Source organism: Pyrus communis, chromosome 17, assembly GCF_041283825.1.
Source record: "Pyrus communis isolate YQ-2024b chromosome 17, ASM4128382v1, whole genome shotgun sequence".
Lineage (NCBI taxonomy): Eukaryota > Viridiplantae > Streptophyta > Magnoliopsida > Rosales > Rosaceae > Pyrus > Pyrus communis.
Window position 1 is genome coordinate 4,080,007 of NC_142581.1, and position 15,291 is coordinate 4,095,297.

The window sequence follows — 15,291 nt, forward strand, 5'->3', positions numbered from 1 at the left end:
TGGATGTTGAAATTTTCATTTGTTGAATTTTCTAAATTTCTAGCTATTGTACTTCTCATTTACGTTTTATCAAAGAATTTTTACAAATAAAAAATTCTAATAATAAGAATGTACGAAAAATCTACAAATAGACAAAAGTCTTCTACAAGTATGGGACTCGACTCTCAATGAAAGCACCAATTTGTGGATGCAAATTTCTTCCTCCTTGTTCTTGGACAAAATTGCACCTACAAAACAAATAACACCTTAGGTCAAGGCCAAGAGCCTCACGCGCCCACGATGAATGGGGGGGCTTTGGCCGAAGAACCTCCGATGCCAAAGTTAGAATTTAGAAAGAAAGGTGTTTGGAGAGTTTTTTGGGAGTTTTGCAAGAGTGTGGAGCTCCTCTTTTTAGAGAAAATGGGGTGATATATATAGGGTATGGCCGGTCCCTTTTGGAGAAAAGGTGGCCAGCCCTTTGAGGTATTTTTGCGTGAGATGGGTGATTTAATTGGCAATTAATGGATTAATTAGGTAATAAATCCATTAATTAGCCAATTAACTCAATTTATATGGAATGTTTTGAAGGTTATGGAATAAATACCTTATGGAGAATATAGGATGAGGATGGATGAAATAATTTTGAATTTGTTACCTATTTTGGGCACTTTTGGCTTGATTGAAGAATGATTGTCCACTGCCCGCGCGTAGGAAATCCGGTGTGCCTCGAGGGTAATTTTGTCATTTTTACCAAAAATCCATGTGTCGCCTTGTGATTATTTTTGGCTCCTCAAACTACACCCCCTAAAGTGACCGTTTGTGGCTTTCGTTTTTTCCAGGATAAGGGTATTAACCGATCTCCGGCAGCATAGTTTCATAAATAGAAAATTTCATTTTAATCCTTAAAAAAAAGACTTTTAGATTTTAACATTGTGTAAGATTAAAATCTAATTTTAGTCCCTAATACATTAATCATCTTATTTATTATTTATATTTTGATGTTTTATTTCGTTCTTTTTGGTACATACATTTCGATATTAACATTTAGTTACATTAATTAAATATAATACATTTCGGTATATACATTTAGGCTCATTATAATATATTTCGGTACAACCATATACACTTATGTATTTACATATTTAGGTGTCACTAATTTATTTAGGAAATGTTATTAGCACTCCAAAAATTTTATTCTATACTCCTCACATATGTATTTTTCTTTCCTAATATAGAAAGTTTAGAGTGTAGAATGAGATTTTTAGAGTGCTAATAACAATTGCCATTTCTTTTAATATTTTCTCATTTATATTCATTTATAATTTTGAAAGAACTAATATGTGCATATTAATAAAATTAAAATTTTATTGTGAAGACATTAAATAAAAATACACATTAAATAACAAAAATAGAATATAAATTTTAAGTACTTCAAAAACACGGCTTCAAAGGTCTTTGATCCCTTTAGCAAATAGAGAAGCAAAAACCTCCATACATTGTTTTTCCAAAACAACCCCAATCTCAATACTACCATCGCCATCTTTGCTATCTGAGAAAGAGATAGCCCCACTCCTATCAATCGAAACGACTTCGATCTTCCTTGGCCGTCCCCATCCAAAATCAGTATCATAAACCCTAAACAGCTGTGAACCGGCAACAGAAAAAAGTTTATCGGCATGTGGTTGCATAATTTCCATCCAAGCCTCCGCTCCATTCAGAAGCCGATTATCTAAACCTTCTAGGGCTTCACTGATTGCATTTACAGCCACAACCAGCCCGTCTTCTCCAAATACGCCTTCGCTTTCTGCAACTGCTATGCGTGGGGCTATGCAGTTTCCGAAATAGTTTGCAGATATTTGTGCATCCAATCGAGACCTACAATCCACACCAAAAATCAATCGTATTTTTTTGGATTTTATTTCCTCTGCCTTGACCAAGCAAATCCATGCATACGCAATTGTGACGCAAAATGTGGACAAATGAACCGATTGATGTTGTTGTTTCTTCTCTTTCACCAACTGCCTTATTGCTTCAATTTTGGTCGGTGTGAATTGGAAGCACCCTCGAACCGAGTCTGGTTGTGGAGCTTTAAATTGGAAAGGCATCAAGCTACGATTGTTGGGTCGCTCCAAATCCATATTTAGAAAGTGGTTTGAATAAATTAAGTCGATCCTGGTCGGGTCAGAGATGACCCTTCGGTCGTAAAATGGTTTGAGCTGGTCTGGTACCAAATCGGATTCGTGTTTACATATGTAAGCCCATGATTTCACAAACATGGTTGACATCTTGCCGTCTAGGGCAGCATGGTGCACGGATGTTCCAATAGAAAAGCCGTTGTTTGGGAAGAGAGTGATTTGCAATGCAAGTGCTGCGGCTTTTTCGTGACAAGCGTCCAACTGGGGCACGAGAGGATGGTATTCTTTGGCTTCAATGTTAAAGCTGTTGCTTGAAACTAGGTGGTGGAAATCAGCATCGGACTCGGCTACAGTGACCGAAACGGCGTCCCCTCGGAGGTAACTGAGGATTGGCATAGGGGAGTCTTGGGGCCAAGTGATGTTTCCTGCTAAAGGTGGAAAGTGGTGGAGGGTAAGAGATAACGAGGTTTTGAGCTTTGGAAGTATAGAATCGAAGAAGAATGTGTTTTTTGAGGAGGACACTATTTCGTAGAAGTAAAGGCGTTGGACGGGTGGAAACTTTAACCAAATTATGTCGAAGAAAGTTAGAGGAAGAGAGAACTCTTGATCTGCATGTTGTGGAGCAACTCGGCAAATTTCAACTAATTTGATTGATTTATTTGGGTCTGCCATTGCTGTTGGGGGATGGATGGTGTAAAGCTTGATGGATCGTCTAATATATAATTAAAAAAAAACCTATTTTTATTTTTATTAATAAAAAAATGTTTTATAATCAATAAACAGTTGAAGCATTGTCTACCACAAGTCCCACCTAACTTCTTTAGAGTGTCATGAGTCATGATATAATATTATTTTGTTAAAAGTACACATGGTTTAAATAGGACAGTTTTGTATGTGGCACAACTGAAGCAACACGTTCAGATTTCATCTTTGCGTTTTTATCACATGCTGTCTCTGAATTGTTTTATATTCCAACGTATAATTTGTAAAGTAAATTGTAATTATGGTTTTTTAATTTTAATTCAATTAGAGTATTAGTCTTTTAACTAAAAATTCATTATCATTAGTCCATCAACTCATCAAAACGTGCAGCTATGTTCCCTCAATTAAAAATTCATTACCATTGGTCCCTCAACTTTAATTCAACTAGAGAAATGACCTCTTAATTTTAACCCAATTGTAGTAATGGTCCCTCTAACATAACTCGTTTTGACAAAATTTTTGATGTAGTTGATGGACCATAATTACACACTTTGATGAGTTGAGAGACCCTAATTGTATAAATGGTCATTCCAACATAACTTATTTTGACAAAATTTTGACGAAATTGATGAAAATGACCATTGCTACACATTTTGATAAGTTGAGGGACCAATGATAATGAATTTTTAGTTGAGGGACCAATGATACTGAATTTTTAGTTGAATGACTATTGCTCTAATTTGATTAAGGTTGAGAAACCATTGCTACAATTTACTCTAATTTGTATCCATATGCTTCATATGCGCTTTCAAGCTTGCTCCTAAAAATATATATATCCCTACCCCCCCCCCCCCACGTCAATTTCACATGCCAGTCCTTTGATAAGAAATTAAGAAAATATTAAAAATTCGACTGGCTATTTAAAAATTGTCCAATGAATTAAAAATATATGAAAAAAAAGAAAAGAAAAAAAAAAAGAAGATGGATGATCTCTTCATCCCGTGCATAACCATTTTAAAATTATAGGGGTGTATTCTATGAAAAATTTGAGAGATTTCAATAGATTTATAAAATTTTAAGAAGCTTAATTAGTTTGTAGAAATTTTATGTAAAATTTTTATTCAATTTTCTCGAAATCTTATGAGAAAATATGAGATTTATGGATACTTAAAATACATTATGAAATCTCTCAAATTCCTTCTAATTCCTCAACTTTTTTCAAATTCTTTAAAATCAAATTTTAATTGAATACACATGAAATATTATAAACTTCTTTAAAATCTTAATTGAATATACCCAAATTTCTAAAAATTTTAATAAACTATCTTAAAATTCTGATTGAATACACTTTGAATTTCAGAAAATCATTTAAAATCCTAATTGAATACCCTTAGATTCATTAAAATAATTAAAATCTCTCAAAATCCCAATTGAATACACCCCCTTAGATTTTTAAAATGAAACAAGTTCATGTTTCATTTTCTTTTGTGTTTAATTGAAAAAAAAAAAGAAAAAAAAAAGAAGTTTACAATTGCAGCTTTGCAAAATTAAAAGTAGGGTAAATTATGTTTTATCTCCTCATGTTTTAGTGCAATTACAATCTTATATAACATTTTAAAAATATTGGGGCATTTTGATATAGATGCCTCAAATTTGAATTTTTTTAATCAAACATCTATAACTTTTAAACTTTTGATCAAACATTCTTCTACTAATTTTTAATTAAAAATTATGATTTTTATTGTATTTAATTAACCAACTAGTTCAGAAAATAATATCACAAATATTCTAAAATCACCACAAACACCCTATCTTATCTTATCATAATTCGTTCAAAATGAATTCTTCTTATTCAAATAATTTGTTGTTTTAAATTCTAAAAACACATAAACATCCTATTAACATACAATTATGAAATATAACATGCACATATATTAAATATAGTGTACCAAACATATATATTAAATATAACGTACCAATCATTTGGTACGTTGTTGGTATGTTATATAAATTTAATCTGGGTACGTATTAGTATTTTGGTATGTTATAAAATATTGCTTTTGGTACGTTATGCAATTCTTTATTTAGTACGTACCAAGTTATTAGTACGTTGTATTATCCTTATTTTGCTATGTACAAAACTTATGGTACGTTATATGTAAGTTGTGTAACCCAAAAAAAAGATAACTTTTCACATTAAAACATTGCACTAAAAAATATTTTGTCAACTTTTAATAATTAATTATTGGAATAAGGACTCATTTTAAATAAAAATGTGAAAACTCTTAGTTCACGTTTCTACTATAAATAGTTGTTAAAAAATTCAAATTTATTTTCAGTTGCATGAAATTAGGTAGTCTAGTCTACATCTCAATTTTAATTATAAACGAACTCTTGTTTTTTTATAATCTATATAAAATGTTGAGTTGGAAATTGGAAAAACTATATTTCATCCAATTAATCTTAAACCCCAGTAGATATAATTGAATCCCTAAATTGAGGACGGGATGAGATTCCATAAAAATAGAAATAAATTAATGAATATTATTGAGTGCATTTTTTTTTACATAGAAATGAATTTAAAAGAATTTATAAAATACTTAAATTAAGAATATACCTGAAATATACAGTTTAATTAAAAGTAAAAACACTTTAATTAAAAGTTGAAAAGTAACAGATGTTTAATTTAGAAAAACCTAAAATGAGGCATTTAATTCTAATTTATCCAAAAATATTTTAATCTCATATATTTACTTATTATTTTGTTCAATTTCATATCACAGCTAGTTAATTTATTAAATTAGTGGTTAAATGATAATATGACAACCGCTAATCTCATATTTTTCTGATTTAAAATTTAAATTTGTGCCACGTGGTTAATTCATTTAATTATTTTATCTGTAAGAAAAACCCCAAATAATTAAGAAAACCTTACACAAAATTTTCATCTTCTCAAGAACCCAGTCCCCAACCCATCCATCGGCGCGACTCAATGCAAGTCTCAGTGCATGTTTGTTTTCTCTGCAACTATAGCCCAACACATGACATAATGATCGATAGAAATAACCCATTTGAGCCACTCCACATCGTCTCTTCCCTCTCTCTCCGAGGCTTTTAAATCCCAAAAAATCCATTCCAGAAATCAGAGGGCAATGGAATCAATAGTTAAAGACGTTGTAAGAAGTTACAATTACATCTAAACCTAAGAGTGTAAAATATAATTTGCTCGTAAAATTAATATGGAAGAAGATAATACCGAATTTATTGCTGAGAGAAAAGGAAATCTGGGTTGCATTTTCATGTCCCAATTGCTTTATAATCAATAATAATTAATATAGCAGATCATTGGCCTAAATGTCTCACCTAACTTTATATGAGTGTCGGTCAGTAAAAAAAAGTAAAATTACAATGTTCATATATCTATTTGCGGCTTTCGTCTTTTCCAGGCTGAGGGTATTAACCGATCTCTGGCAGCATAGTTTCAAAAACATGGCTTCAAAGGTCTTCGAGCCCTTTTAGCAAATAGAGAAGCAAGGTAATTCCATTCTCCGTGAGAGTCCTCCGCTGTGAGTGTCTTTCTCTCCTCCGTGAGAGTCCGTAAGGTTTGCCGTCTGCTTTCAAACCAACCCAACCACCCAATTTCCCTCTCACTGCAGCCCCTGCAACACACCCACTCAATTAAGTTTTCACCATACCCCTTGCATCCTACCCTCCCCCAATTAATTTCGGGATAGCCCTTCTAGAGTGGGGTAAAGGCATAAATGGGAGGTGGGGTAAAAGACATAAATGGGATAGGCGGCATCTAAACCCTCACCCACCTAAAAGACATGATAGGCGGCATCTAAACCCTCACCCACCTAAAAGACATAAATGGGTCGGGAAAGCTTTGAATACCTCCAGATCTGGAACCCAAGAGGCATTAAATGGTGAGGACCAACCCCATCTACTCGCTAATAGGGTGTTTAGTGCCCGTAATCAGAATTAAAACAAGGAGTTGGATTCTGATTACGGAGTATTGAACCATTTACTAAAATATGGTGGGGCCCATACAAAAGAGGGAATCCAACTCCCCAAATTAGAGGAATTGAACTTCCTATATGGATGTGTTAATTGAGTTCCGGGAGAGTGAGGTAATGGGAATGCATTTGTCCTACCTATTATGCCCTCTGATTATTTTTATAATTTCAAGTCTACCACTCAACTCACTGCTCTCTTCTGCTCCTTGCGCACTCTCCCTTCATGTGGCACACCTCACCTTCCAGTTCCACCTCCTCGTACGACCTTCACCACCCAACCCATCAACTTACCCCTGTGCGACCTTCACTACCCAACCCACTAGCTCAAGAACCCCATCCACGTATCCTGAAACCGGATTCAAAAATCAATCACCCAAATCCTGAAAATAAACAATTCAAACCAGACCAAAACCCACAGAAGTGGAGAAGCAACCACTTAAAAACCCAAAAAATTATTAAATACTTTGCAGGGAGAAGAGGTGGTGGTTATAAGGTAGGGTGAGTGGGGAATATGGAGGTGAGGGTAGGGATAAAAGATACGAAAAATTGCATGGAGAGAGGAGTGTTCTATTCAACCGGGCTTGAATAAGGGCATTATTGATACCACAGGTCTCCTCGAGGAAGAAAAGAGAATCGTGGCTCTAGTGAAGAGCACTGGAACTTCCAAGGGAAGCAGGGAATTATGAGATTTGCAGAGATTTTCTAATAAATTTGTATACAAATTTAATTTTTTTTGAAGAAGGGCATTATAGTAATCACACTAATTTTCATTCCGATTAAGGTGAATTAGTAAACAATTTATATGAATTTAGTAATATTTTTATTCTAATTCCAGAATATTTGAGTAAACAATTTCAACATGAATACGATTCTGATTCTTCCTCATTTCAATTCCTCATCAATTCAATTCTTCTTATTTTGATTCCGGTTACGTAAACCATATTTTTATGTACTTGTTGCAACAAGGGTTACAAAAAGAAGCTAGACGGAAAAAACAAGGGAACTTTAAGGAAAAGCTCTCAGTATTGTTCATTTTAACGAAAAACCATATTTTTACACTAAAAAGTCAATTTTGGTAAATTGTTAAAACTCAAAGTTTTCAAGCCATTTTCATTAGTTTTCCTAAAAAACAAAGGAGAGGAAAATTCCCAATTGCAAAGCTGGGTAGGGTTTCAATTGTTTATTTATTGTACACATCAGTATAGACCGCTCAAGCCACACGTCACATTCAAAGAGTTGGAGTTGGTCTAAGAAGTAAGTATGAATTATTAAAGTGACCATTTGTGGCTTTCGTCTTTTCCAGGCTAAGGGTATTAAGTATTAACTGATCTCCAGTAGCATAGTTTCGAGAAATTATGGAGTGATGCCGTATCACCATATCATCTTTGATACTTTCACTTGAAATCTACCATATGTACATCTTATATACATTTGGATTAATATTTATTTTACTTTTACAACATAAATTAAAAAAAATGAAAAATAGTTGCACAGGGAAGACAACACTGCTTACATCGTAGCAATGAATGAAGCTGACACGCCCCGACCCTGATATTCCCCGAATACCAAGGTAGGCACGTGCTGGCCGACACCCGAGGGTGACAAAAGCCATTTATTGAGTGCAAATGCTGAAAACAAGGGGTAAATAAGGTTTATAAATATAAAAGAATAATTAATATGCAAATAAGAACCGTGTTCAGAGCACACCTCTAATCTAGAACACTAAAGAAAATAATATAAAATTGAATGAAACCAAGGAGTGGGTCCTACACCGAGAAGACTTGAAGATGCCGATGCGGAAGTGCCTGGACGTCGGGATTGTATGCCTCGATTCTAAGTCCTGAAGGGGGCGCAAAATAAACATGAGTGGACTAAGTTGATATATATATATATATATAATAAAACAGTTATCAACATAGTAACCCCTAGGTTTTATGAAAACACATATATATAATGATAAACATAGGTTTTCCGAAACCTAGCATGTCGTGCAAGATCTCAAATCATCATTCGCATAAAATAATAATCACTAGTGAATGTCCGATATAACACTTCAGGCCCCATGCTGGCTCCCCGTCTCTGAGCAGACAGTCAGAGGAAAACACACTCCAGGTCCTATGCCAACACCAAATCGTCGCCCGGGACGGACCGGATCTATCCCTACGTCCCGTAGCGGAAAGGACCACTAGGTAAGTACAAAACCAATGAACATACATATATTGAAAATCAACTTCATAGTATAACGTCATCCATCATCTATACTATAAAGAGGTGTTCTAAACATGTTCTAAATATCATATCGTCATCCATTAGATATTTTATAAGAACATGGGTTATAGGAAAAATAGTAATAATTCAAACTAGCCTCAATAAGCATGTTATCTCGTAAAATGTTTCATAAAACATAATCATCAAATCATGCTTTTCATGTATGCATTTCTACTATCAAAACATGCATTTTTAGAAGGGGTCCACTCACAGTACTTCGCCGTCGAAAAGCCACGCCATCTAGCGAAGAAGAAAACGCCACAGATAATCGCCCCTAAGCACATAAAGGGTACACTTAGTCAACCTTTACTCAAACGATTAAATTTAGGAAAATGGACATCGGAAACGGGTTCAGGACGTCAAAATTAGCTTAGGAGGGGTCCCGCACGAAAACCCAAAAAGTCAACGGTCAAAGTCAAAGTCAACGTTGACTGTTGACCGGGTCCGGGTTCGGGTCAACAGGTCAAACGGGTCAGGGTCACGGGTCACGGGTCAGGGCTTTAGGGTTTTCGGTTAAGGTTTTGGGCTAGGGTTTTGGGCTAGGGTAATTGGGTTAGGTGTTAGGTGGGTTGGGTTTTAGGTTAGAAACCATGCGGCCCAAAGGCCTAAATAAAAGGGTAATGGGTTTGGGCTTGCAACCAGGGTTTTGGGCTTGGCAGGAAAGGCCCAAAGGCCTTGGGTTTGGTGGTCGCCGGAAGGAGGGAGAAGGAAGGTTTTCGGCCGGAGAATTCCCAAGCTCCGATGGAGCTCAAAACTCAACCAAAACATGTCATTCAATATACTAAATTGAAGCCTCGAAGGTAAGGAATCGAAATATACCCTTGTTTCCCGTCATCGTGGTCGGAGTTGGCCGGAAAACAGCCTGGAAGCCACGGGTGTCCGCCGGAACTGGGTAAGATTCAAATGAGCATAACTTCTTCAATACTCAATGAAATTGGGTGAAACAAAAAGGAAAGTTGTAGTACTCAGCGAGACGAAGAGATTGATACCTTGTACGCCGGCCAACTCGCCGTGGTTTGGCCGAAAATTTCCTCGAAAGTGGCGGTGCTCGCGGGAAAACTGGGAAATATCTCCGAGGTGGTTTCTTTGTGGTTTGACGTCCAAAACACAACCACGGGGTTAGAAAAGAGCTATAGGTGTGGGCATGGGTGTGTATGTGTGTGGGTGTGTGTTCTGCTCGGAGGGAGGGAGAGGAAGACAAAGAGAAAGAAAGAGAGAGAGAGAGAGTAAGAAGAAATAAAAGAAAAGGAAAAGGGAAGGAACTAGGGGACAAAACAGGGGGTGGGCCCCTTGGGCTCACCAATTAAGACTCAAAACAATTTTAAAAAGGAAGGTATCCCCCAAACTTAGTGAAAATACAAAAATACCCATTTTCTTACGTAAATCCCAGGACGGGTTGTTACAATCTACCCCCCTTAAAAGAATTTCGTCCCGAAATTTAAAATCACAACTTAAACCGAAAAGCTTGAAAATAGGAAGAAGAATATATGTATAAAGAGAATTCAAGTCAGAGTGGGTGCATCAAAGAGAATATGCCACACCGTCGTGAGCGGTTTGCCAAATCCTCTATCATGCCTTCAAGCTCTTACTTTCTTCCCCATCAGTGTAAAACTAGAAACATACTTTAATAAGATATAAAGTTGAAAACATATATAGACGTAAGTTCAAAAATAAGTACGCAAAACACTAGAGCGTCAAAATAGTCAAAATAAATATGTACTAACATATAGGTCAAAAATTCGTGCTGAACTTAAAACTGAAAACGAGATTACCTCCCCCAAAACATTGTAACGACAAACAAATTAAAGAAAAGGAAGTTAAAATACTTATACTGAAAATCAAAACTGAAACTCAAAGCTGAAAAAAAAGAGTGGGTCTCGCCTAAGCATACGAACGTCACGTACTCCAAGAAAAGATGCGTCTCTAGGTCAAGTCCTAACAATAGCAAATCCGTACCAACTGCTGAAGACGAATCTTCCTGCCCACTTACTAACGAACCCAACAGATAAGTTTTCAATACCACAGTCGGCCGCCGGTGATATCGATCACACATTTGTTGTCTCGATAAGCAAGCAATAATTTGTTGAGGGTGCAAAATTTCACGCGTCGAAAATTCAATCTTTTGAATACTAGTTCACAATACTCCTCAGCTAACCAGTATTCCTTGTAGAACTCTCGTACCATGTCGCAAAAATGGCGTACTCAACCCGAACAAAACAGAAACTGTCGTCATAAAACTTTATCCAGTATCAAGTATACTATCCTCCTCGGTTCTTCCAAATGTGACCAACTACTCCAGTGTTTTGCCAACAAATAACCCATTTGAAAACTGTACCTTGGAATTCAAAGGAAGTGGTTACCATGTTAATAGTAGACCCAAAAGCTCGAGCCAAACAAGTAGAAAACGAGAAGTCACCTTCCCCAACAAGCAGTATCTCTTGGGAATCATTGTAGTGCTCAAATCACCTCTCCAATTTTGCTTAGTTGCAGATTTCTAGTAAAACAAGGTCAAAGTTGATGGAAAGAAGGACTCTCAAGTGATTAACCTAAAAATAAATGAGTACACACTTTTTGAGAGAAGTGTAAAGATTATCCGATTCTCACCTCGACCACGATATGGTGCCAACCCAGAGTGCACTAAACCGATCTACTAGAAGTGTTTCAATAATCACGTACTCACAACAAAAGAGTCTTGGAGTGAAACAGTGAAAATATGAATTGAGACGGCACATAACATTGGAAAAGAACCGATGTGATGCCTATGAATTATAATAAGATTGTGATACAATCCGCTGACCTTCTGTACTCAAACCTTCATCCAACTCTTACTAAAAGATCGCACAAACATCACGCTCACGTGCTCACAAACCGAAAGATCCTGGTGCCAAGGTAGTGGAAAACTACGTTGAAGCGAACACATAACATCATCAAAAAGGTCTACCAAAGTACGATACGATGGTTATGAATTGTAGCAAGATAATGAGTGGTGACCATTCAATTCAGCGTGAAGATAATGATGCAATCTGCTGCTTACCTGCACCACAATCTTCACCAACCTCCTACCACAAGACGACTCCAACCTCACACCCACGTGGAACTCTTTCTGGTAAGTAGGGTAAGCTTGTGAAAAGATTATGCTCCCAACATTTCTGTCTGAAAAGATAAGAATTGGGCGTATACTTCTGCCGAATTGATCGATCGTGAATTCGTCACTGATTGAGCGAGAAACCATGTAAAGAAGGCTAAAAGAACACTCAAGAATTTGAGGATCAAAACAAGTTTATTAAAACTAGAGTACAAGATATCTGCATGAGTGAGAAATCATGCCAAGAACAAACAAACGAAGGAAGGTAAAGATGCAGAAATAGAAATCACTGTTTATGATTATTTGGTTAATCAACACGGGAAGGTTGACTGGTTTCTTAGCCAAAAAGGAAAATAGGTATAAGCTCAAAAATGGTTAAGAACTGTTAATAAGATTTGACGAGGCCAAACACATTTCGAAATTCATAAAACTTTGTGAAAGCTGTTTCAAAGTTCAAAAATTAAACATAGAACCTCTGAATCAACAGAATGACGAAGAAGAAAGATACAAAGCAGTCTGCATAAGCATGCAGTGACACGATTGGCTAACTCAAAGTGATGCCCTTGAGCAAACCAAAGCTCAATGAGTTTAGAGAATTCAAAGTAAAGCTTGATCTTCGTAGAATGATGAATATGGTAGTCTCAAGCCATTACATTGAAAAGTTACAAAGCTGAACAGTTAGTGGATAAGAGCACTGGTCAGTTAGGCTACAAAGACTAAGTTCACCTCCACCGAAAGTATGTGGACAAGGTGCTAGGACTTACCGTCTAGTGCCAAATCCAAGTGAAGTTCAAGAAGTCTGTTTATCCAAACAAGTATGGATCTTCATCAACCAAAACCAACTACAACAACAAAAAGAATTGCAACTCCTTTTGGAAAATTGGTAGGAATAGCGTCTGCTACCGAAGAGTCACTTAAGAAATTATCTAATTTAAATGAAGTCAACGCCCGAAGAGTTTTGGTGTAGAGCTAACGGTCAAAGGTTAAGGAACTTGACTTCGCCGTTGAGGTAAGCAAAGAGGTTACTGATAGAACAATCATCGAAGATTCATTCTACCGATTCACACGAGTTTCTTCAGTGGTAATGAGCCTGAGAACATTGATTTGCTCCCGCCAACTACCACTTACTAATCGTTGTCACCACTAGCGCTTGCTTGCTCAAACACGCACTTCGAATATTTCAAGTAGTTGCCACTGCAATATGACTCTGCCCGCCATTCCTAGGGAACGCATGTCGCAGAGTGATGTCATCGTTTCAGGGTTCTAGTTGATCTCGACTAACTCGTACCGTCAAGATTTTTCCGTTTCTTGAGATTTCGATGTATAGCCGACTCTGCCCGCAATTCCCTGAGAATGCACGATGTAGAGTATCGATCTAATGTTGAAAGTCATCCAACAATCCACTTCCTCACCACTGAGGCATAATCCCGACACGAATTCTTGTATTTCAACCAGAAGGCGAAAATTCAAACAGAGAAAGGTTCGAACAACTAAGCTGAATGACACTAAATCCGGAAGTCATAACATCCAAATGATGTCATGAAAGACACACTACTACAGTAACTGAAGGTCCTAAGTATGCTCTGAACAAAACCAAGCTCTGATACCAATCTGACACGCCCTGACCCTGATATTCCCCGAATACCAAGGTAGGCACGTGCTGGCCGACACCCGAGGGTGACGAAAGCCATTTATTGAGTGCAAATGCTGAAAACAAGGGGTAAATAAGGTTTATAAATATAAAAGAATAATTAATATGCAAATAAGGACCGTGTTCAGAGTACACCTCTAATCTAGAACACTAAAGAAAATAATATAAAATTGAATGAAACCAAGGAGTGGGTCCTACACCGAGAAGACTCGAAGATGCCGATGCGGAAGTGCCTGGACGTCGGGATTGTATGCCTCGATTCTAAGTCCTGAAGGGGGCGCAAAATAAACATGAGTGGACCAAGTTGATATATATATATATATAATAAAACAGTTATCAACATACTAACCACCAGGTTTTATGAAAACACATATATATATATATAATGATAAACATAGGTTTTCCGAAACCTAGCATGTCGTGCAAGATCTCAAATCATCATTCGCATAAAATAATAATCACTAGTGAATGTCCGATATAACACTTCAGGCCCCATGCCGGCTCCCTGTCTCTGAGCAGACAGTCAGAGGAAAATACACTTCAGGCCCCTTGCCGGCTCCCCGTCTCTAAGCAGATAGTCAGAGGAAAACACACTCCAGGCCCTATGCCAACACCAAACCGTCGCCCGGGACGGATCGGATCTATCCCTACGTCCCATAGCGGAAATGACCACTAGGTAAGTATAAAACCAGTGAACATATATATATTGAAAATCAACTTCATAGTATAAAGTCATCCATCATCTATACTATAAAGAGGTGTTCTAAACATGTTCTAAATATCATATCGTCATCCATCAGATATTCTATAAGAACATAGGTTATAGGAAAAATAGTAATAATTCAAACTAGCCTCAATAAGCATGTTATCTCGTAAAACGTTTCATAAAACATAATCATCAAATCATGCTTTTCATGTATGCATTTCTACTATCAAAACATGCATTTTTAGAAGGGTCCACTCACAGTACTTCGCCGTCGAAAAGTCACGCCATCTAGCGAAGAAGGAAACGCCATAGATAATCGCCCTTAAGCACATAAGAGCAACTCCACCCCTATCCACTTTGCGCCAGCACCCAGCGCATTTATCCACTTAATTGAACAGTAATAGACCCAATGAATAGTAATAGGCCAAAGCATCTCCACCCCAAAAAAAATGTGCTGGCACCCAGTCTAAAAAATGCGCTGGCACAAACGATCTCCACCCCTACAAAATGCGCTGGCACCCAGTCCATTTAAAATATTAAATAATTTTTTTATAAAATAATAATAAAAAAAATAGTTTTAATTTCGGATAGGATTTTTAACCAATCTCGTCACGCCACGTGTCATTATCCGAACGTACTATTTTTTTGAATAGATTTCCGCTAAGATTTTCAACCAATCCCGACAACCCACGTGTCACTTCCTGTTTACAATAATTTAGGCAAGATTTCGATAAGATTTTTAACCAATC

At 36.7% G+C, this 15,291-nt stretch overlaps 2 long non-coding RNA genes and 1 pseudogene across 4 annotated transcripts; all 3 read right to left on the bottom strand.

The window, feature by feature from the left end:
* Window positions 1–1,326: 1,326 nt before the first annotated feature.
* Window positions 1,327–2,820, bottom strand: LOC137708556 (phenolic glucoside malonyltransferase 2 pseudogene; annotated as a pseudogene). Its single transcript, XR_015958829.1, has one exon. The product of XR_015958829.1 is annotated as a phenolic glucoside malonyltransferase 2 pseudogene (transcript).
* Window positions 2,821–8,528: 5,708 nt separating this feature from the next.
* Window positions 8,529–10,257, bottom strand: LOC148689283 (uncharacterized). 2 transcript variants are annotated; one of them, XR_015958854.1, is made up of 4 exons: window positions 10,090–10,257; window positions 9,920–9,988; window positions 9,312–9,374; window positions 8,529–8,672 (listed from the first exon to the last, which is right to left on the bottom strand). It is a non-coding gene; the product is annotated as an uncharacterized LOC148689283 (long non-coding RNA). The 2 variants fall into 2 exon arrangements; XR_015958853.1 differs by lacking the exon at window positions 10,090–10,257 and having other exon boundaries at window positions 9,920–10,083.
* A 3,649-nt stretch (window positions 10,258–13,906) lies between these two features.
* Window positions 13,907–14,864, bottom strand: LOC148689284 (uncharacterized). The gene is made up of 2 exons (XR_015958277.1): window positions 14,802–14,864; window positions 13,907–14,104 (listed from the first exon to the last, which is right to left on the bottom strand). It is a non-coding gene; the product is annotated as an uncharacterized LOC148689284 (long non-coding RNA).
* Window positions 14,865–15,291: the final 427 nt, after the last annotated feature.